Source organism: Botryllus schlosseri, chromosome 13, assembly GCF_051294905.1.
Source record: "Botryllus schlosseri isolate E-star chromosome 13, Bs_hap1, whole genome shotgun sequence".
NCBI classification, from domain to species: Eukaryota; Metazoa; Chordata; class Ascidiacea; order Stolidobranchia; family Styelidae; genus Botryllus; species Botryllus schlosseri.
Window position 1 is genome coordinate 15,466,680 of NC_137248.1, and position 24,002 is coordinate 15,490,681.

At 40.0% G+C, this 24,002-nt stretch overlaps 1 protein-coding gene and 1 long non-coding RNA gene across 3 annotated transcripts in view; both read left to right on the top strand.

Annotated features, from left to right (window-relative positions):
- Window positions 1–24,002, top strand: part of LOC145453248 (uncharacterized) — a 58,857-nt gene that overhangs the window by 25,841 nt on the left and 9,014 nt on the right. The gene's annotated exons all lie outside the window — the stretch shown is intronic.
- Window positions 20,257–23,544, top strand: LOC145454395 (uncharacterized). Of its 2 annotated transcripts, XR_013920115.1 has the most exons (3): window positions 20,257–20,779; window positions 21,223–21,383; window positions 23,478–23,544. It is a non-coding gene; the product is annotated as an uncharacterized LOC145454395 (long non-coding RNA). The 2 variants fall into 2 exon arrangements; XR_013920114.1 differs by having other exon boundaries at window positions 20,735–21,383.

Below are 24,002 nucleotides of genomic sequence, written 5' to 3' on the forward strand. Positions count from 1 at the left end.
GTTCACACACAGAACGTAAACGTTAACTCCACTTTCACACATTCCATATATGCACAATTCCTACTTTACAATCAATTTCCGATAATAACAAATACAATTTACCGGTATCCGTCCTGGAACTATCCATTTTTACGATGAAGAAGACTAACTGCGGCCGTTTCATTCATTTATTTGTTCAATTTAATACGTTACTGGTGATCTCAACGAAGCAATAAAAACCTCATAGGCCAAAATGAAGACAATACGAAAAAATGAACTTGATTAGAATTGTCCATGGCAATCATCTCGGTCACATGCGTTTGTGAATTGAACACCAACTCCGAAAAATGACCAGCGATCAGAGTTAGGTGAATCAACTTCCAGTTTGTACGTCTTATTTTTCGGATCCGTGAATATGGGGGCAGAAATTTGTGTCGAGCTTGATCTAGTGATGTTTTTGATAAATGGATTTGCAACAATCTATTGGATGACAAGCGGATTTATCTTGTAAATCTTCTAAATCTGAAGAATCAATCACAGCGACGAGGACGAACTGTTTGTAATCAAAAAAATATTAGTATGGCCTCGATGTCAGTCAGTTGTTCCGTACAATTAATATTGTTTGGCTGGAGTATGCAGAACAGTGACGATTAAAATCGTTGAATATCCAATGTGAAGGTCCTCTGCGCAGCACATAGCAAAGCAGCGAATGATAACATATTTGTTGATGAAGAGCGTTCCTGTTTAGTGCTTATCTCATTCTTTCCGAGCTCCTCGCCGATTTGTTTTTATCATGACCATTATGCATTTGTCACGCTTCAGCGAGGATGAAATTTGGTAACTGGAATCCGCGAATGACGCGCTTCAGACAGGTAACGAAACAACTATATGTTGATACCGAATACCAAATATCGATTTCTGCATCATACCTGTAGTCAACGGGTACCAAAACAACTATATGTTTATACCGAATACCAAATATCGACTTCTGTATCATCATGGCATTGTAGTCAATACTCGTAAAATGGGATGTAAACGACATTATAGGCAGCACTATATAGATAGTCAATACTAATTGAATCATCAGACTACGTAGATCGGGGTTTTCGAGGGGATAGTATAGTTAGCAACTTGGAGAATTATGACAAAGCTCCAACTCTATTGTGGATTACTCCACACTCTAAAAAATCTGGTAGATTTACTGGGAAATCTCTGTAAATTTTGCAACGAATTACCGGTAGCTGCCAACAACTTTGCGCAGCTTGTAATTTTACATTTTGATATGTAATAATTACCTCAATGTAGCTCTAAAGTCAAGTTACCAGAATTTCTTCGCAAAATTACTGACAGTTACTCGTTACTGAAGTTTACCAGGCTATTGGCAAAATGGATTAGCTTGAAAATCTCTGCAGCCGATGTATACGTGGAACTGAATGTTACTGATATCATTTTCGTGGTGATTTGACCTGATTCAACCTCGTTCGCGAGACTGGGGTCTGTCATTCGGAAATTGTTGGCCCTAGTGCCAATTTCAGTATAGTACATAGTAGGGTAAAAGAAACAACTGACAATCGTAGATGGCCACTATATTATATTATAAGGCTGTGGCTATACGGCCGGTCTCGCTGGTTACATTCGTTGTCTTCTTTACCTTCATTCAGTGTGCATGCCTCCTCTTTACATCGCCTAGGCCAAGGTGGGTGTCAGATTCCATAGACTACTCCTTGTCGCTTCGACATCTTCCTGTCTTTTCATTGTATCGCATTTTTGTGGTGTATTGAACTGATAAAATTGCTAATAAACCAATGATGATGATGATGAATAGGACTGATGAGGTAAAATATCAGTTTAGGATGCATAATATTGTTCGGGAAATTAGAAATATCAGCACCGCATGCTAAGTTGACCAGTTGTTAATGGCGAACAAGGCGACCTGTAATGGCTTACATGAGGTTACCGTTACGCGTTACTGATTTTTCCAAGATTCGTAGTGAACAACCAACGCACCACTGTGACATCACAAGCAGCGTCTGGTTAAGTAAGTACGGTAAGTAGTGACAACACATGGAATAGATATCAATTTATACGCAAATAGATGGGAAAGAAAGAGACAAGATGTGATGATAAATGTTTCTGTAAAAAAAATACCTAAATCAAACATTATAACGAAGTGGCCAGTAAATATTATTGGTGGTATGTCAGCGGATGAATACCACTTATTTTGAAATGGTTAGAGTGGCGTATCGTCGTCTCGCCATTATTGAGATTTGAGCAAAGGGTGGAGCGAAGCTTGTTGTGCTAGAAGAAAGTGGACACGATCGTTGAAGATTCCTAGGAATGCTGATTTGGATACGCATCGCAAAAGGTACAGTACTACATAGTATTCGTTACCGTGAATATCTACGACTGTGCACACCACCGAGATGACTATAATTTCATGATTGAAATATTTCATTCGCCGCATTCTCTGTTCTGTTTTGGGATGTTAGTCGACCTATATACTGACCTGTGACACCACATAGTCTATCGCGGAGCAGTTGAAACTGTTGGCATGTTTATGTCATTTTTGCGCCATAGCATAGAGATGTTTCCATCCACTGCTGGATTTGTTTGGCACACATGCCACCTCTAATGAGGAACCTTTTGCTTCAATACATAAGATCAGTGGTTCTCAACCTGGGGAACGCGAGAAATTGACAAAGTCTGTATGAATTCTGACTAAACATGTGTTTCACAATCATTTTCAGAAGACGATTGTTGAAGATGAAACTTATTTCGTATTCAAGAAGCTGCCAAATTCAAACTCCAGCAGTCGCGCTCAACTTCATTTAAGAAAATTTGTGATATTCTTTGAAGATTTAGAGGAATTCCTACGTGTAAGTCATTTGTTACTTCATAGCTTTGGCAGTAGCCTAAAGCTCGTTGCGGTGGGTAGCTGTTGTAAATAGCTGGCGAACTGCACTGCGTAAGACAGACTTAGATGCGATATAGGTTGCTCGGTTTCGCCCTCAATTAAGCTACCCTATATCAACACAATTCAATTCAATTCAATTCCAAAACTGATCAAATTGGGCATGGCAGAACAGAACGACGCCTTGTTCTCTGTAGTCACTACCGGCATTAGGGTTAGTCTCAGTGCAACCTACCTTGAAACAAATTGATGTCCTGTCCAATGTGTTTTTGCTTCTTTCAAACAAGTTTGGGGAAATTTGTCAAAAATGTTGAAGACTGGAATACGGATTCAGACTTGGCGTAAGACATAAGATCAGGGATGGGAAACCTGCTGCCGTAGATGGGAATTTGTGCGGCCGCCAACACCTAATTCAATTAGTATGTGTTAGCATCCGTCGACATGCAAATTGAAATTACTAATTCACTCCTAATTTTTTTAGAGATTTTGATTGTTCTTGAAATTTTCTTCGTGCTCCACGCAATTCAACATAACTTAATTTTTCGATTCTATTATAGTAGCGCCCTTCTAAATCTGACCAGGAATCAGAATCGTGTGCTCCTCACGAAAGAATTTTTTATGGTACATTTGGGACATTTCAATATATTTCCACTACCGATATGCTGGACAATCCTGATCGGGGGTCAAGAAATAACAGCATGCAATAAAGTGCATGACTAATAATAATTGGCCCACACGAAGATGCAATATCATTTATAACTTGCCCGTGGCATTTGATGAAGTAAAGTCACGAATCTCTGCTATATCATGTAAAAGGCGGAGCCGTCTCCACACAATGTATCAGTAGGTACTTCAAAAATTGTTATATTTTTGTTACCCTCTTTGTCTTAGTAGTATTTATAATGTCATGTCTAGGTTGGGAACTTTGCTTAATATAGCGACTTACACATGAATTCTTTTTAGTGGAACTGCAAGATACCAGCTACACAGAAGGAATGAGGACGAGAAAAAGAAACAATTGGAAGTTTGGCCGATGGTGGGGTGGGAGACCACTCGTGTTACTGCATGTCTCCTAAAGAAGAATTAGACCTCCAACAGCAATACTTTTCCATCGATAATCTTCTTATCGTGAATCATGAATGAATATGCAGTTTGTTCCAATGTCGTTTTGGGGCTGTGAAGAAGCTTTTGAGATATTTTAGAATCGGGTTGCTTTGCGATAGGTATGGGATGTACTTGAATTTACAAGCTGGTTTGTAATCCTGATTTACATAGACAGCATGTATGTAGGAGGTAGGCGGTAAAATTACAGTCTCAGTGGCAAATATACAGGTAAAATGTAGATTGGATATACCGGAGGTGACTCGGGGAAGCGAGTGGCGCAGTTGGTTAAACACTGCTGTCACGACACCAATGGTTGGTGGTTCGAGTCACGGCTCTGCCATGTTTCTATGTGTCGGAGGTTTATCTGGGCTCCTCATCGCCGATCTCGCTGTATATACAGCGCCTCGAAAAGCCCAGAAGAAGAGAGAGCCGAACTCTGGAAAGATGGCAGCTAATGACCAGAAAGACGAAGCAAGAACGCTAAAGACATTGTGTTGATGCAATTCATGTGCTGGGCGCAAATAACCATATGTGCGATAAGCGCCAATGATGTAATAAAACAAACAAACAGTAACATTACAGTCTGGCGTGTAAAGTGAGATTACCGGACGAGTGTAAGTTCAATTTACATTGACTAATGGTAATGTTAAATTACCACGAAATGTCTGGCTACCGTGCTTCCAAATCGAGGTCGAGGTGAATCGAGGTTTTTATTTTTTACAGTGCAGAGTCTTGAGCAGAGGTGATATAGAAACCGTTCGGTGGTTGGCGTGGCAGACTGATTTCATCGTCTTTTATCCCATCGTTATGCTTGACCTGAACTTACAATCTGGAAAGAGACTTGTTGGCTACATGTTCAGTGTAACGTTCATATAGGTACCGTCCTCGTATCCTAGTCTCTCTCTCCCAACCTAGTCCTAGTAGTAGGTCCTAGTATCTTTGAAAATGTATTCCTATCAATCCGACGCGGACGATCAAGGTGTCACTAGTCCCCCGCAACAATTTGGAAATATTTCGTATCCAATGCTTCTGCCGGAATACCAGCTAGCTTCCAGAATATCCCAACCAACAATCCACACTGGTGCGACAAATGCCTAGTAGTCAGCTTTTTGTCATAGTCAACCAACCGTTGATTCAGGATCATGCACAACAGATGGTGACGATATTTCGACGGTGTTCCCATTCCGAGACTAAGATTTTAGTCAGAATTCCAGTCCTGCTCAAATGAAACCTTTCGATACACATGAGTCGTTGATTCGAATGATCCTACAGATTTACCACTAAGCCTTTCTATTTCATTTCAGGTAGGCGAACGATCAGTACCCGACTATTTCAATTTATCCATCTTCACCATGTTATTATGTTGCTTCTATGCGTAGGGATAGGAGCAGGGCTTTAGAGCCGGAGCCCCGCAGCCGTGCATTTTTGCCGGAGCCGGAGCTCTACATAAAATTCAGCCGGAGCCGGAGCTGGAGCCAGTTATTTGAGGGGTAGCTCCGGCTCCGACGTATTTCATAAGATGCTATTATATATGCCACAACCATATCTGCTGAGTTCACATGATTCAATATCAGGCCTTCGCGAAATTGAGAATCTTTTCCTCTTTGACTCTACCTTTTCCGACTAACCATGTTCCAGGGAATTTAACAGCAGAGCAGTCATATGCAATGTTCCCTCTAATTTTTCACGACTCTGCGCAAACACGTTAAGTCAATGCGCAGGCCCTTGGACAATAGTGCGCAACCAGCCCCCCACATAAGGTGATAAACCGAACTTCTGGGGGGCGAAGCCCCCCTGACCCCCCTATCGGCATCTGCGCTTTTTGCAGATACTTATCATCTACATCGGGGGACGTTGGGGTGGTTGTGTCGCCTGAACGCGCGAAGCGCGAAAATTTTATATCATTCATGATTGAATCGGTCAATATGATCGGGAATTGCATATATCTATTGCTATCCATTTTTATCCTCTCTCTGCTTACATAATCAGATTTACCGGTAAAGCTGATCGAGTGAGGTGTGTTAAAAAAGGTAGGTTCTCTAAATATTAATTAGCCTAAACATTTTCGGGCGCACCCGTTGGTAAAATGACTTCGTTACATGATGCTATTTCGTGACCTCCTATCGGCTATGTCAAAAGACATCGAAATAGCTCAAACGTACTAAAGCAGTGTTTCCCAACCTTTTTCGTCTCGAGCCTCCCTTGGCCGATATTTGAGCTAAAATTCTCCCCAATGAAAAAGTTACCTGTGACTAAAAATGTGCTTTTTAATGCGCAAACATTTGTTGACTGAGCAATTAATGGCCAACAAATTCAGATATGGCCGAACTATGGCGAACGCGGACTGCACTTAACTTTGGTAAAGTATACAGTCAAATTTGAACTGTTTTTGACCGGTCGGGTAGCCGCACACGAAAAATAAATCACCAAGTCCGCTTGCTATGGACTTGAGTTGAATCGATGAATTTGGTACGTTATGTTTTTCACGTTAGCTCATATGTTGGTTTGAAAAGTTAAAGAATTTTCCTAGCGGCTTTGTGCTGAACTCGGCTTGACGTTTTCCTGCTTAGTAGCAATTTGGTCGAGAGGCCGTCGCAGACCCAAAGCAAGCGTCTCGTGAGCCTCACTTTATCGGGGGGGGGGGGGGGGTGTAATATCTACGGAAGGAATTTAAACATACACCTAGCTTGAAATCCACCAAAGAAACATACAACTGGAAAGAACTATAATTTTTACTTAACAGTTCTATACCATAAAAATCTAAAAACCTTGTGAACCCAGCAGTTATCTTCCGATACAATGCAAAGCCAGATTGTCCCTAAAAAAATTTAGCCAGATTCCTGCCTAACAATTTCAAAATCCCCCCCCCCCCCCCAAGGGTTGGGAACCACTGTACAAACCTTGTGAACCCACTTTATCTTCCGATACAATGCAAAGCCAGATTTCCCTTAAAAATTTAGCCAGATTCCTGCCTAACAATTTAAAAATCCCCCCCCCCCAAGGGTTGGGAACCACTGTACTAAACTAAAACACGAACACGATTTAAAATTGGTATTTCTCTACTGGCAAATAATGTTCTCTCGGCATGGCATTTGTCTAGTTGATGGACTCAGATCGCCAGCACATGAACATTCAGCGCCAGCCATTTACGCGCCTGTATAGACAATTAAACTTATATGTATGAATCGAAGTTTTCGGTCAGCATATAGGACAGTCCTTTTTGGCCAAGGTTTTCTCGCTGCTGATCGTTTTGGCGCACTTCTCGGAGTTGCATGTCACATAGCCTATAACTTAATAACGCGTATTTTTTTGTTGTGGGAAGGGTCCGACCCAATGATTAAGATATGTGACAAAATTAATTCGCGCGCGGCGCGAAAAATATTTTGAAAATTTCCTAAAAAATACACCATGATTTATGTTAATTCACGAAATAATGTTGGGCTCCCTTCGATCTCGGCCCTCTAATTGAGGGTTTGGGGCGCGACAGTTGCGGTCCTGAGGAAATCTTACGCAATGTTCATGACACACGGAGAAGACTATGCGCTAGTTTCTCGCAGATTATCTTCGAGGTAGCCCATTGTTATTTATAACTTAAACCATGTTATTTCGCCATTCCCAGAAAATAATGCGCTATTGAAATTATATCAGTATCGCTCACGCGTACGAGACCATACTAAAAGAAAAGATTTTTCGTTAGGCGCTCGTGATTGCAAAGTCTCATTTCTTCACGGAGCGCAATATTTACCTTTGCGGGCCGCACTTGTACCTCGGTGTAAGACTTCAGCGATAACGCCATCTTAACCTGGCAATGTTCCCTCTAATTTTTCACGAGTTTACGTGCGTGCGTGTTCCCTTTGACAACAGTGCGCAACGACTTAAAAAAACGTCACTTCGGATTTTTTGTGCGCAACTTAGATTTTCTGTGCGCAGAGGCCGCTTCAACACTGCGCATTTGCGCACGTGCGCAGCTTAGAGGGAACATTGGTCATATGTTCAACGTTCAATTTTCATACATGAGTGCCAAACCTCGGTATGCGAAATATGCCTGTGAATATTGTGGGTATTCGGCATACCCGCAATTTCATCATCAGCACAACCTTGTTGGCCAATTGTATACGGTTCGAAAATAATGATCACTCTGTATTACGCGAAATGGGAGATAGGATGTCGTTGCACATGTCGATATGACGAGCACGAGCCGAGAAATTCTATCTTATCGATGCTATGAATCGGATGAGCAAATACTCGTTCTTTCGTGATAGTTCTCTGATCAGGCCGCGAAATTGGACAGTGTTATTGCGTATGCCTCCAACTTTTTATTGTTATGGAGATTGGCATTGGGACGCAACAATGCTGAACAATGCTGTCTGGCTCTTTTTCTCTTGAGCTACTCTCTCGTTTCGCCGGACAGGATTGTTGCGTCCCAATGCCAATCTCTATAACAATAAAAAATTCGTGGCTGATTGTGAGAGTTGCAGGGCCCAGAGCGGAATAAAATTTATATTTTCGTAATCAGTGTAGAGTCAGCTTTTTATTGATACCCGTTTTACCAAATTTAATGCTCGGCAAGCCGGTCAAAAATGACCGTCAAATTGCCTGTAGCCAAATGAAAATGGTGACGTGATACAATTTCACTGATGCGTGAGAGTTGCCTGTGTCGACACCATATAGGACACTATGATCGGAAAATCATGTGCATTTTATATAATCCGGAGATGGCATCTCGCCAACGGCACCGGTATAGTCCATTTATTTGACAAACAGACGGGAAAAGAGTAAAGAGCTAAAGTCAATCAATATGTTAGCGTTTTACTGAGGATACTAGTTAGCTGTTTGCGACATGCTGATGCTATTTCTGAATTACTGGTGGGATACTGCAAACAAAGCGCAATCTGGAGTCTCCATCGAATTCGAAAGATTCCCTCATCTCTGATCCAGTTTGCTGGCAGAAACCACTCCATCGATCAACATGTTTCCTCGCTACTAGAACAGATCAGTAGTTATCCCATGTTGCAGAATTTGTTATATCTTGTGGTACTTACTTGTAAATCGGTTATTGACCATATTTTGGTAAATCGCTCATTCTAGTCCGTGACGCACCTGGCCTTACAGGCGAAAAGCGTCACTCATCTTTTCATCAATAATAATAATAATAAGAACAGATCAGTAATAATTCTGGCGACCAATCATTAACGCATATAGGTTAAACATTTTCAGCTATCACTACCACATAGGTTAAACGTTGTCAGCTATCTGTATGATGATTCACAGCCTCACATTATTAAAGTTTAAACGTTATCCTTCATCCGCTTGATTGACACGGTTGTCATTCATCCCATTTTCTTTTGTTGGTGTTGTTGTTTGTTTTTTATTTGGGGTATTCATGGCGTTTGTCAACTACTATGGCCATTTACACCAGGCCGATATTCTTCTTTTTTTTCGTAACTGCCGACTTATAGCACGGCACGGTGTTGTTGTTAATTATGAGTAAAAAAAACAAGAAAATCAAATAAATCATGATTTGAAGTATTAAATTGATTTAAATCGATTTTAATCAAGGGCAAAATGATTGAATGAAACAAGAACCCTAGGGGGGGGCACCTTTTCGGCTAAAGGGCCACATGAAATTGACGAACGAGTGCGCTGCCCACTAGCCGCGCCAGGCGAGTAAAATTTTCTAAGGTAATATTATTATTAATACTTGGGTATGTTGCTGGTTGACTGTATACCGACCGCTGGACACAGATTGCAAGGACAGGACTATATTCGGGATCTGGACATATCGATATCGAAGATTTCCGCTAATATACCACGATCATTTTGTGCCTACATTTCATCCCCGACGATCTTTCTGCGAGCGCAAACGCGAAAATACTTTCTCTCGTAATTACGAATATAGTTAAACTCAATCGGCTAAATCAGGTGTTTTTTCATTTTCAGGTGGGGGTAGGCTACAGAGAAAGAAATCGTGTGACAATGAAACACGCGAAGCGTGAAGAATAATTTTATTTCTATTTTAGTTTATTGTAATGTACGACGATTTACTAAAATTGTGACTGGACCCTGGATCTGCCAATGCGCCGAAACTGATATTTTAGTCATCAACATCCCAAGTGTCGCGGGCAGACTAATCATATTTTTGGTTGGCCTTGCAAGTTCACAATCTGAGCAATTCAATTTCGATTCAATATAAAAAAATTTCGATAACATAATGGGAAATTAGCTCGTAGACTACTCAAAACCTTCTTGCGAGCCACATATGGCCCTCAGGCCGCGGGTTGCCCACCCCTGATATAGACAGACACCTTCGATAGTTTTCAGAGCCGGAGCCGGAGCTGGAGCCGGAGCAGTGGTAATAATGCGGCTCCGGAACTGGAGCCGGAGCTAATGTATGACAAAAGAAAGCTCCGGAACCGGAGCTGGAGCAATGCAAATTTACGGCTGCTCCAAAGCTCTGGATAGGAGCGATTGTCACTTCTAGTCAGGTAAAATAAATCAGTGCTTGTCAACTTTTCTCATAATGGTATACCCTTATATCGTTTACACCAGTGCTCTTCAACCGGGGTGGTCGTACACCCTAGGGTGTACCAGAATTCGCAAAGGGTGTACCACTCGGATTGGGTGTACAGGGGTGTACCAGATCCGAGTAACAATGAGCCGATGGCTAGCTATCACAAATGCCGGTTTATAGGTCAGTACAGACAGGTTGACGCACAGGTTAACGAGCAATATGGTACAATGTTATCTCAAGTGTAATACTGTACACCGCTTGATTGTGATGTCATAAGCAAATATTTCTTTTATTCATTTAGTCGTCGGCAATAGACCAATGGTTCCGTTTGGTGTTGTAAAGTAGGCAGTTAACAAACATGTGTTCAGCTAGTCATTTGTATTTTATTGATTTGTGAGGAAACCGCCGCGATAGCTCAGACTTTTTGAATCCGTGGTTCCTACCCGACGCTAATAAATACCGCAATGCACATAAATGAAGCGACGTAGCTAGCCAGGGTCGAAACAGCTTCCATATTGAAATCGAAACCCTTTAGTTTTAAAATGCCGATTGTATATGTCCAATCTTTCGCCATACATTTGCAATCTAGTATTTTGTTATAAGTGATGTAAATTAGCGACAATAGACTGTGTATAGCGGCATACGATCTGAGGTTACTGACATCTCTTGCAGCCCATGTGCTACTATCGACTGTGTGTGGTGTACTGGCGTGTGGCAGGCCTGATGCGCAGTAGGCTGGTGCGCCTGCTATCATCGCTGATCTGAATTACCGCTTCTGCAGCAGTAGCTTTACCTACTCTCCCCCCAATACTGTTACATTTAGGTTGATTATCGTTCGTTATATCATGCTGTTTTTGCTCTGACACGAAATAAATTCTAATTTGCGTAGGGTTACCATACGTCCTCTTTTAAGAGGATTTGTCCTCTTTTTTGACTTTTTTGAAAGTGTCCTCGGAGGACGCCCTTTTGTCTTCTTTTTTTGAGATTTTCTCCTCTTTTTTGAAAATTTAGGTCAGATTTAGAGCAAATTGATATGCCGTAAATCAGCACAGAAGTGACGCTCCGGCGGGTATTTCGGAGTGAAAAACTGTGATTTTAGCTCTGAGTGAAAAGTTGACCTTTTTTTAGTCATCCACCTAGCAATGCGGAGAGAAAAACGATATTTTGAGCTCTGAGCGGAAAGATGACCTTTTTTTTAGTCAATTGATCACCAAGTGGGAAAAATTCACCGGTTTTTTAGAATTCTTCTCCGGTTTTGCAAGTCTCAAATTTCTGAAAAAGTGTTCTCTTTTTAGATTTCCAAAATATTGTAAGCCTAAACTTGCGTGGCGGGCTGCCTAACTGGCTGCGAATAGACTCTGTGACCAAATACTATTTTATTCAAATCCATTTTTTTTTTGACGGCAATACCTCCTCTTCTACTGGTCGGAATTGAACCAAATTTGAAGAACATAGTTTTTATAGACAACCTAATACTTTCATGGGGTGAACAGAAAAATTTCAAATTTTTCATTATTTATTTTTGTATAGTAAATAGAAACTTTCCTCTCCCGTAGCAAGGCGGCTACTAGTTGGAATTGAACCAAATTTGGTGTGTAGGCTTAAGTAAGGTAACCTAACAATTTTATCAAGTAGCCAGTACGATTTGAGAAAAATAGTCATGTTTGAAGACCCCTAATGAACAGGGGTGTACGAGTTTTGAGCAAACCTTAAAAGGGTGTACCACGTCGAGAAAGGTTGAAGAGCACTGGTTTACACAATACCTATCCAACCCAGTATACTTACGCCATACACTGAATTCGTGGAGTAATCATAATCATATTTAAGATGAGGAAGACTGTAAGATTTCAGAAATGCGCAGCCTATATTTATACAAATACAAAGTTCCATTCAATCATTAGCTGTCGCAGCTAATGAATATCCTCAGCTATATAGTTTTGTAAATAGAAGCGGAATCCATGCTCCGATTTCTACTCTCATATAAGCGTATCAACATCAGTTGTGGAATCACTTAGTCTGAACTTAATTTCAATAACAGCTGAAAATCCATTTACTTGCAAATATATTTCGTGCCCATGCAAACGAGGAAGGAAATCGCTTTCTGACTCAGATGTCGCTGCTCAGAAATGTTTGAAAGCGATAAGGGAAATTTAGAATAATTTTTTAACTGGTTTAATATCAGCCGCCTAATTACGACATCACAAATATAATGTTCTAATAAAATATGCGTACTCTAAATTAGTGGTTTACAGCCGCCGATCCGAGACAGTTTTTTTTACGTTTTACGAAAGAGCTGTGTGCTGTCATAAAATGCATTGACCGATTAAGTCTGCAGGACTGATCTATTAAGATAGATAACGTAGGGAACTAAAGTAGGTAAGGAGCTATTAATCGCAATCTTCAAGCGAAGAGTAATAAATAACGATGATAACTGCTAAAAATAGTTGCATCCACATATAAATTTATGGGTCGAAAAGAGGCCCTGATCGAGAGAAGATAGAGAACCACTGGATTCAAGTTCTCCGAAAACTCAGTTATTCTGTTCCACAGCAACCCAGGTTTCATCATTATAGATTATTTCAACAACAATATTTGATCGGTTGCTGTTGTACGCTCACCGTAATGTCACTAACGAATGCCGAAATTTGGTTCATTTATGAAAATGAGAAAAATACATACCGAAAAAATCTGATTTGATAGAGAAATTCTGATCACAGAATCGGATTCAGCAACCTAATATTACCCTGAATCAATCATTAAAATTTGGGGGGCAATTTTTTTTTTGAAATTTTTAGACCAGTGTAACTTTACGGGTCGAAAAGAGCTACTGACTGAACGAAGATGGAGAATCACGGGATTCAAATTCACCGAAAACTCACTCATTCTGTACTACAACAACGCAGGTTTCATGATAGATGATGTCAATACCAATATTTGATCTGTTGCTGTTATATGCTTACCGTGATGTCACTAACGAGAGCCGAGATTTGATTAATTTATGAAAATGAGAAAAATACATACCGATTAAATGTGAGGGTATAGAGAAGTTCTGAGCACAGAATCGGATTCAGCAACCTTAAATTAGCCCAGATCAATCATTCAAAATTTTTGTGCAAACATTTTTCTGAAATTTGTAGACCAGTGTAATTAAAAGAGTAAACATTGAATTTTAAATCTATTCAGAAGTATAGAATGTATTTTTGCATGGTGTCGCAATCGAGAGCTCATAGTCTACTTTAGGCGTTCGTCACAATGGTACAAGTAGGCTATATGAAACTTTCGAAAAGTAGCCTACAACTCATTTCGGACAAGTTAGCCTATATGCGAAAGCAACGAGGACTTTTAACCAACTTCAATTAAGCTATTCTTGTCAGTATAATAGAGCTTAGCAAACAGCAAAGTCACAGTTATTGCAAAGGACAACGAACAATCACAATCAAGTTAGTGAGTGGTCTTTAACAGGACTTCGCGAACTTCGCCTTGCAAAAATTTCAATAGCATCACGTTTATATAAATATCTAGTACCAGAAAGCATCATGAAATGGAATTTCCAATATTAAATATACATTCAAGTTGCCGTAATTAAATTTAGGTTATATTTTAGTTTCGAAAGGTTCATCAGTCCGCAAGATTTGTTTTGCCGGTCTGCGAGGTCAAAAAGGTAGACAACCACTGCAAATAAACGTTGCACGGTATGTTGTACATCCCGTAAACCTGAAATGTTAATCTATCTATTTATTGTGATCAGTAATCATGTGGTATATTTTAATGCCGTGTTTGATGCACCTGAATAGGCGTACAGTGAAATGCAAGTGAAGAAATGCATGCCAGAAATATCTGAAAGGCTCAAAGCATAGTGTTCGATAGTGGTGTGGACAAACCCATATCGCACGGCTCACTGCCACTGGGGTGATATCATTCCCTCCACTTGACCAAAGGCAATTTACGGCACTATTTAGACTGACTTGCCGAGCTAGAAATTTGATAAAACTGTTATCAATCTAAAGGTCATGAGCAAGCGAGCAGCGGCGCGACTAGAGTGAGAGTACTCATTCGCCGGTTGAGCAATGGGCAATACGTTTGCTCCACTTCTGAGCTACGGCAATGTTATTCTAGACGGCATTGCTGCATCACAATGCTAAATTCGAGGCTGATTTTAGTAGGTTCCAAAGCCATTAGTCGAATAAAATGTATATTCTCCGTAGCACTACCACGCTAGCTGTCGGTTGATACCAATTTTATCTATTTTCACTGTCGGCAAGCGAGTCTAAATAGTGCCGTGAAATGTGCCTTTGGTCAAAGGGAAGGAATGACGTAATAACCCGATTGCAGTAAGCCGTGCGTTATTGTTGTGTACGCACTAGGGATGGTGCGAGCGTGAGGTTCTCGTTCGCGGTCTGTGTGTGAACCTCCGAAGTTTAGAGGTTCATGTTCACAAACGAACCTTGGTAGGTTCTGCACTGTGAATCATTTTCATATATTACAGTTTTCCCTTCATTATACCATATTTGGTAGAAATTTATTGCGTTTCAACTACGGGCCACTCCATTTGCATGGCGCTGGTAGCATAAAAAATCAGCACTAAGCGAGCCTGCACTTTGACAATCTCAAAAATTTTACTTGCTTTGTTACAAAAGTATGCTCGAAATATCCAGCTTTCCGTTTGTGAATATTAGTGACTCTCTGCTGTGAGCTTGATCCGCAATGACCAGAGGTGGTCAAAGTAGTCAAGTAAGCTACTCAAGTAGAAGTAGAAGTAGCGACGAAAAAAATCTACTTAAGTACGAGTAGAAGTACTTCTTCCACAAGCAACCTAAAACTACTTGAAGTAGAAGTAGAATTGACTGACTTTAAAAGTACTCAAGTAAGTAAGTAGTTGTGAAAACGATCCTAATTCGTTCACATTGAATGTAAAAAGGTGCAAATTGAGCTATGCGATAGGTGACGAGCTTGATTCATATTGATGCATACCAGCAGGTATCCAATTTTCGGTAGCATAAGCAACAGGTATTCGTCCACATCATATGATGAAAATGATAGTATTGATAAGGAAATGCGATGCTAATTCTCTGTTTTCTCGAACAGCACGTTTTGAAAAATAGCATGGTATGGCGCGATCCGCCATACTATAAGGCAGTGGTTCTCAACCTTTTTCACCTCGCGGACCGGTAAAATTTCAGAAAATATCTGGCAGACCGATAAACTTTCGAAAATTGAAATTAACCCAAAATGTAAAGTACGCCACCGTTTTCCTAAAAGTATATGATGCTAAAGAGTGACATTTTGAGGGTTCTGATCCTAGGGAATTATGTTCAAGATGGCATGGATGTGATTTTACAGTAATGGGCTTGCTGATTCGAAGTATAATTGCCTTACCCCGGGCAACGTGCTACCTCCGAGAGTAGTTCATAGTCTTTAGTGCCGAAGGCCGCGTTTTCAACCATCCACGCTAACTCTAATTATATTCTTCTCTTCGATAATATCCTGGAAGAAGGGTTTTGGAGTCCAACCAAGTACCTTGTCGCGCTACCTTGCCCATTGCCCACTACCACCCAAGACCGAAACAGCACTTCGTCAGCCTGCCCAAAACGTTGGTCTCAGGTCCCCATAGGGTATAGGGCAGTGGTTCTCAACCGGGGGTCCGCGAAGCTTTTTCAGGGGGTCCGTGAAGCCTCAAAATAGTTGATAACCTAATTTGTGTTTTTTTATTCGGAAAATCACGAGGCAGTTTCACTTCATTACTAGTAAAACTCCAGAGCTCACATCAACAGAATAACCATCTGAGATGAAATATCCTACTATGCAGAGTCATTTAAATTGCTAAATTGTCAATAGCCTATACTGATACCAACATTTTGCTGTCCAGACATGTTTGTTGGCGGTTGTGGAAAAAAAGTTGGATGAGTTAAGTCAATCACCATGACTTAATAATGATTACAAAAATCAATTTTCTCCTGTGATACACATAACCATTTTTCCATAATAACTTCAAGATAAGCTGCTAGATAAAAATGACCAGGCTTGACGTTATATGTTCATTAAATAAATTTGTTTGTCAATTTTGATGCCACATTTGTAGCGATCATACCCAACTGTGTCGTCGGAAGCGTTACGCTTTAATTTTACATTTACCACCACCTATATTTGTGGAAATGTATCTTCGGCACTTGTTCATATCAAATCGAAGGTGCGGATTTTCAAGAAACGACCACTTATTTCAAGAAATGCAATTGCAGAATTCGCTTTGAAATAATAGAAGTCAACAAATTTTTTACATGAAAAAATGGATGGTGCGAACCCTGAAAGGTTAAGGTTCGTGTAAACGAGAACCTTTTTAAAAGATTCTGTGTGAACGTGAACTTGAATCTATGACGCCCCCCGGAAGTACGGTTTATCACCCTATCGAGCCTGTTTACGCCTTAACGGTCTAGGCCAGGCCGGACAATGTATTCGGCGTCTGACTATTGCTACATTGATATTGAGCAGAGTGTAAAAATGTTTCTATACTTGCTACCGATATCACTATACATCATCAAGTTATGCAGTAGCCAACACCCCAATCGCACGGATTTGGTTTTTATGATACAATAAACATATCAAATCAAGAGGGATCCGATACTCCTGGTAGATTGTTTACGTTAGACGACGATGTATCAATTTCATTGATTGGTGTAATGAGCATCATTCGCAGGGTTGTAATGACTCGAATCATGACTCTACTCGAGTCAGACTCGAGTCACGATTTTCTGATGACTCGACTTGACTCGAGCCATTTTCTCAAAATACGGACTCGACTCGACTCGACCCGAGTCGACTCGACTCGAGTCAATCTGTGTATTGACTCGACTTGGACTAGAGTCATTGTGCATGACTCGAACCAAGTCGTATGACTCGAGACTCATACGGCCAAGACCGACATTTCATTGTAATTTCGAAGAACAGTAAAGTAACAAACCTATTAGGATTTTGTTTATTGGTACTGGTATTTTAAAATGCGACCAGAAACTGTTAAAAGTCAGAAAAATTAGCATAATATGAATGCGGACCATTCGATATCACCAAACAGAGTTGTAAAAGTGGGTTTAACACGACTTTAACTGGAAGCTGAGCAGTCTACACAATGACTTGGACTCGGACTCGAGTCATAATACCATGACTCGGACTCGAACCTCTGCTCGATGACTTGGACTCGGACTTGACTCGGCGGTGAATTGAAAATGACTCGACTTGACTCGATTCAAAACTATAATATTGAGATTGGGGACTTCTGACTCGGAGCTTTGTGACTCGGTTGCAACCCTGATCATTCGCTGACTATTTATACATGTGGTGTATTTCGCGTTCTCTATGTTGTGTGATTGCGGGTAAAGATCACAGTCTGAGTCTGAGTCACTAAATATTCACTAACGGGAAAATAATTATTTTGAGCGAACGTTTGTAACAAAGCAAGTAAAGTTTTTGAGATGCATGCTCGTTTAGTGTTTAATTTTTTTATGCTGCCAGCGCCATGCATAGAGTGGTCCGAAGCTGAAATGCAGGGAATTTTAACCAAAGATGTTATGAAGATGTGAAAAAACGTAATATATGAAAAAGGTTCGGAGTGCAGAACCCACCAAGGTTCGTTTGCGAACGTGAACCTCTAAATTTAAGAGATCCACACGCAGAACGAGAACGTGAACCTCACGATCACACCATCCCCAGTGAAATGTATGATATTATTTTCATGAAAAGTCATTTTGTTGCTGTTTATCAATAAGCCTACAGTGATCATTTGCACGAGACAGATGACAATTGCACGTTATTTGAGCTAAATTTGAACTAAAATTTATTGGGGGTCCGCGAGGTCCGTGACGGTCCGAAAGGGGTCCGCGAAGACAAAAAGGTTGAGAACCACTGGTATAGGGTGACAGACGAATTATGGGCGGTTCGCCCCGAAGACCCCCCCCCCATCAGAATTTTCGTTTTGGCCGCGAATTATCAGCGAGATTTGTTTACTGTTCAGTGAGTAAGCTTATTTCGCCCTAAACGAGCCTAGCGCGAAATTTTTCAATAATTCACGATTAAATCGGTCAAATGTGATATATTTTATATTTTATTTTATTTATCCTCTCTGCTCACGTGATCAGATTTACCGGAAGAGCTGAGGGAGTGTGTCCTGGTAACTTGAAATCACCCAAACTTACCAAACTAAAAGACGCGCACCATTTCAAATTGGTATTTCTTTACTGGCAAATAATTCAATTTGTCTGTGGTAGCCCAGCAAACACCCGATCTCCCACGGACTTACGGGTACGTCCACAATTGTGCCCAGTCGTCCCACGTCCCACTTTTTGTGACTGAGGACTTGCTCAGTAAGTCACAAATTGACGTCCAATTATGTAACTCCAAGAGACCCCCAGAGGAAGTAACTCTAAGAGTGCTCCTATGCCAGTCACCAATGACCATTCCAGTGGATATCATAATACTGTGATGCCTGGATGCCACCAACACAGGAGTTGATTTGGATGTCCTTACTGGGAAATCGTTTCTATGAACTCAAATGTGCATTATTCTGCAGTCAATGCTGAATAAGTTGTGTTGAATACAGTCATGATACAAGTGAAATCTAGTGGAGTGAAGCCGTGAATGTTGATATGGTGTGACTTTCTCATCGCGTGGAACTTCACAAGCCCGGCTGTCGATCATTGCGGTCGCACAGTGCTAAAGAGGCTCGATATAATGTGCGATACAGAGACACAGTAGCTTATTTTATTGTGACATTACTGGGTCGAAAATGCCTACATCAGGGGCAAATACTCGTAATGCATGTGAAATATTCCGACATCAGAACTTGATATTCGTCATGATGGGATTGTGATGACTATTCCAATCACGGAACAACGCAGTAAGCAATCCTCTCGGCTATTTCGATAATGGAGTCGAACACGCCTGTTGCTTCAGATTCATCCAACCATAAAACCAAAAGCCTGCCTTCTTCTATTTGGCGAGCATCGCGCATGCGCCGCGCGTGTAATTCAATTTGATCACCGTATGTAGCAATGGCGGAGGGACGAATTATCACAGTAAGGGTTTAGTTCATAATTGGAAACGTTATCAGCGTGGACTGTGAGATGTCTCTATCATGAGTACCGGAAGGGCAGGGAGCTTGGTATTTGAGTGCTATATTTAATAAACAGCAATAGTCTCGATCATCATGAACTGCTGATGCGATATAATGAATTCGATTATATGATTATAGTGACACGGCTGTAATATCACCTACAGACGGAATTGATCGACCCGCTGCTAGTCAGTAACTCATGCAAGCCGATAATTCTTGTGGTAGGCTACATTTGATACTATATGATAATGTATTGATCATAGAAGTCTGATTTATTGTGCCCTGTTCCATAATGTCTCACAAGCAATAACTTGCCATTTCATGTGCATCCTGTGAAAAGTTTTACAAGGATTTCCTAGGACTGCAGGACCCAATCAGCAAACCAGATGCCGCATAAAGTAATGTACCGGTATTTTATAACATATCGGTATATACTGAATTTTGAAATGTTATGTAGGCTAATAGAAATGTGGAATGTTCCTTTATGGAATGTGAGATTGCTGAATTTGTGGATGCATGAAGATTGTAGCATCACATTAACATCCATTTTCGTATTTTTGTGTCCACAACAGTATATAACCATAACCATCTATAATAGCGTTAATAAAATAATTAAGGCTTTCAGTGAACAAAGAACATGTAAGGATTTTTGGCAATATTGGTTTATATTTAGGGTATTTTAGGAACAACATTATAATAGTTTGTTAGCCCATCTTTAACCTCGCTCTAATCAAAGGATACTCAAACACTAAACCAATTATAAACTCTATAAACTTAACATGTTCATGGCCTGGTGCAGACTGGTTGTTGGCAATGTTACCGCAATGTTGGCACGGCCTCCGTGCATACTTTTATTGCTTGATTATAACTTTCGATATTAGTATATATACACGGAAACATTGCCTACATTGCAGCAGTATCAAAAAAGTAGGCTATGGATGGGCCCTAAGGAAGGCTGATTGCTCATGGTCATCTTGCCGTCGATAAGAAAACACAACCTTATTATCAATGGATTCTTACTATATATGGATGGGACATATCTGTGTTTGTGTATACAAAGTTACTTCATTTCTACCAGGAGACTAGATATTGAACAGGCAATGTTATGTAGTTCTAAACTTTAGAGGAAGGCGCCGCAGTGGTGCATTGTTCATGGATCAAGATGTTAAATTATGTAAGTTGAAGTTACGAACTATATATGATGATTTATGATATTTCATTAATTAGCAATTTATTACCCTGAAAAAAGTGCCATCGATGATGCGGAAATATACAATTGACGGTGGTTCGCAATCGGGCTGCTAAAACGTGCTGGGTGGAACTATAATTTTATTATAAACTGCATTGTTATAGTGGCACAGAGCGTGTAATTTCAGTAGGCTGTCTTGAAAATAGTCACATACTTGGCTCGAATCATAAGAATTGATACTCGTTCGAGATTTGAGTAACCATACCAATGTGCTCAACCCTACTGATTAGTCATTGTAGTGAGTAGAATGTGCGAATGGTCCAGCTTGAACTTCATTGTCTTTTTTTCTACAGGATATTCTAGATTCCTGGCTTGGCTTCTTGACAAATGGCTTCACTACAAACATTATAATATCTTTGATTATTTAGATCGGCAATGTCTTCAATTGATAGTGTTCAACAACGTCAAGAACACTGTACAAAGTATGTCTTGATGACTAGAACCAAAAACGTTCGGAAGAACTACTGCCACATGGAACAAGCGTTGCTGTAAAATCGGTGCTGCGTCATCCTCAGGAAAAAGTCAAAAGGTATAAAACATTGAATACACTTCATGGAAACCAGAGGCTGTGAAAGTAATCATCTTTTGAACTGAAGTAGATGTAATGTTATGGATTTATACACTCCTAGAGGTAACAACTTTAAAGTTGCGTTAGATCTACTCGAAATGGAAGTAGATAATGCACTTCTGGAAAGTATACAAATAATAAGTTTGAAAAAGTAGATTTGATCGAGGTGTTGCGTAGGCATTCTTAGCGTTTAATCATAGTCGGTGGTCAAAGTACATATTGTTTGCACCGGAGTTTAAATAGTTGCAACGACTTGAATTTCTACTGCTGTACAATTAGCCATTTACCAGGCTTGTAAAATTCACTTCAAAATGAAGTAAAAAGTTCTAAAAAAAGATTTTGTGCTCTATTCTATCCCAGGGGTTCTTGAACAGGGCCCGTAGACCCTTTTGTGGTACGATATGCATCGTGGAATTAGACCTATATGCTGTGGTTCTCGTGCTATGCGCAATTTTATGTGAATTGACTATCTGATTTTAATATAGGTACCATCAGAAATTGTGTTGAAAATAAATTTTGGGCTGCTAGAAATCTTATGAGTAGCATGAAGTGTGCGATCGCTAAGGCTAAGAAACAATGCTATTACTATGGCTAAAGTTGTTGATATGTTCCAATAATAATCGAAGCCAACATCTAATTCTGAATTAATTTGACTTTGGTAATGACAGTAGCAACAGCCTACTTATCACGACTATATCGAAACCCGGATTAGGCTACACCGCTCAAATGCTCTGATACCAGATCAAATTTCAGTAGATTTTAAAATACAACTGTGACACGTCAAAGGTCCACCAACTGAAATAGTATAACCCAGAGTTTGATGATTTCATGATGCATCCTATTGCATCATCTCTATAACTCATTATTTTAACAAATTATACCCAGCACAAATATAATTTTATTGAACTATTCAAAACTGTGATTTTTTTCGTGTCAAACGTGAATAATACAACAGTAAATTACATTCTCGAGATGTTTGTGGAATGCCTGTCTGCAAGCTCCCGTCAAATAAGGCCTACATGGAAATTATGCATTGAATATCCCTATCTTGCTGCGTCGTCAAAAATCCGGAAATTGACCTGCGACCACATTTGAATTTGAAGCCTCTGCTCTATATGATATGACAACATTATGAACAAGGAAAAGTTGAAATATCTATCTCGTATGCGAATTCGAAGAAAATGAATACCGGCTCTACATCATATCGAAGAATGTTTTTTAGATTTAAGATAATTCCTATTTTATTGTACTTTGAGACAATACATTTGTCATTCACACGATCGTGCGTAGCTACGTCCTACATGTGCCGTGTTCTGAGATATGACGAATCTATGTTTTTAGGCCTCGCAGTGGTACATAGAATCGGAATTCTAATTCTTGTTGAATACAATTTATGTACCCTAAAAGATCATCTGTTTCGACTTATCGTTACTCTATTCAGATTCGTGGCAAGCCCTAGTTGTAGTAGGTGATAAGTTCCAAATAAAGGTGGTCAAAGTATTCATCGTTAGTACCGTGCTAAATAGTATAAATAGCGATTTACAAGACATCAAACTACTTCCAATTGTCGACATGGTCAAAATATGGAGACTTGAGGAATGTCGTAGTTGTATGGTATTAAACAGAGATAAGGAAAGCAATCATGTTCAGCACTCAATTAGAAATATTTGTAGCGTCAGTAGTCTAGTACAAGTAAGAGTAACGCAATGTATTTCTAGTCGGGTTCAAGCACTCAAGTATCGATATACACGGCTTATCAAAACTATTTTAGGTAAAGTAGAAGTTCTGGAAAGTACTGAAGTATGTACTTGAGGTGTTTCCACAATATAATTTGATTGACGGGTTTCATACTCTGTATCACAACGTCAGAAGCTCCCGCACTCGAGTAGACATTGTAGTATCGTCATAAATTATCACTCAGCACAAGTAGAAGTAGCGGATCACAATTAATGCATGAGGGAATAGAAATTGAAGCAGCTCTGACGCAAATTTCATGTGCTATGTCAGCAGAGTGGCTCTACAAATGATTTGCTGACATTGTTGTATATGTTTCAGGCAAAACAAAGACCAAGAAGAAAACTGTTGTTGCAACCAAGTTTATTGCGAATACGCACTCGCGCTCTTAACATGATGCGGTGCAAATGATGCATCGTTTTATAATATGCAATGTGAATTTTACTTATGATTGCTCCATGCTTTTCCCTGTTTTAGTTGTATTAGCAGTTGTACTTTTTCAAAGTCATGTGACACGTTTATTTCTAATTTCATGATGCACTTCAATTGAAATGTTTGTAATGGTAATATAAAATTGACTTAGAACTTGCTGTTATATACAAAATCCCACTGACACATTTATTCGTAGTGATTTCCTGATCGATTTTTGACGTAAGCCTGAACTTTGTTTACCAGTAATAGTTCATTAGTTAATGTTGTACTTATATTTTGCAATTGTCGTTTTACAGTAACCCAATATAAACAGTTCGATAGTTTATATGATGTTGAATTCCATGTAATTGCACCAGGTTAGGAGGGGAGTCCTGATATGGTAATCCTGAGGAATAGAACAGGTGGTAAATGACA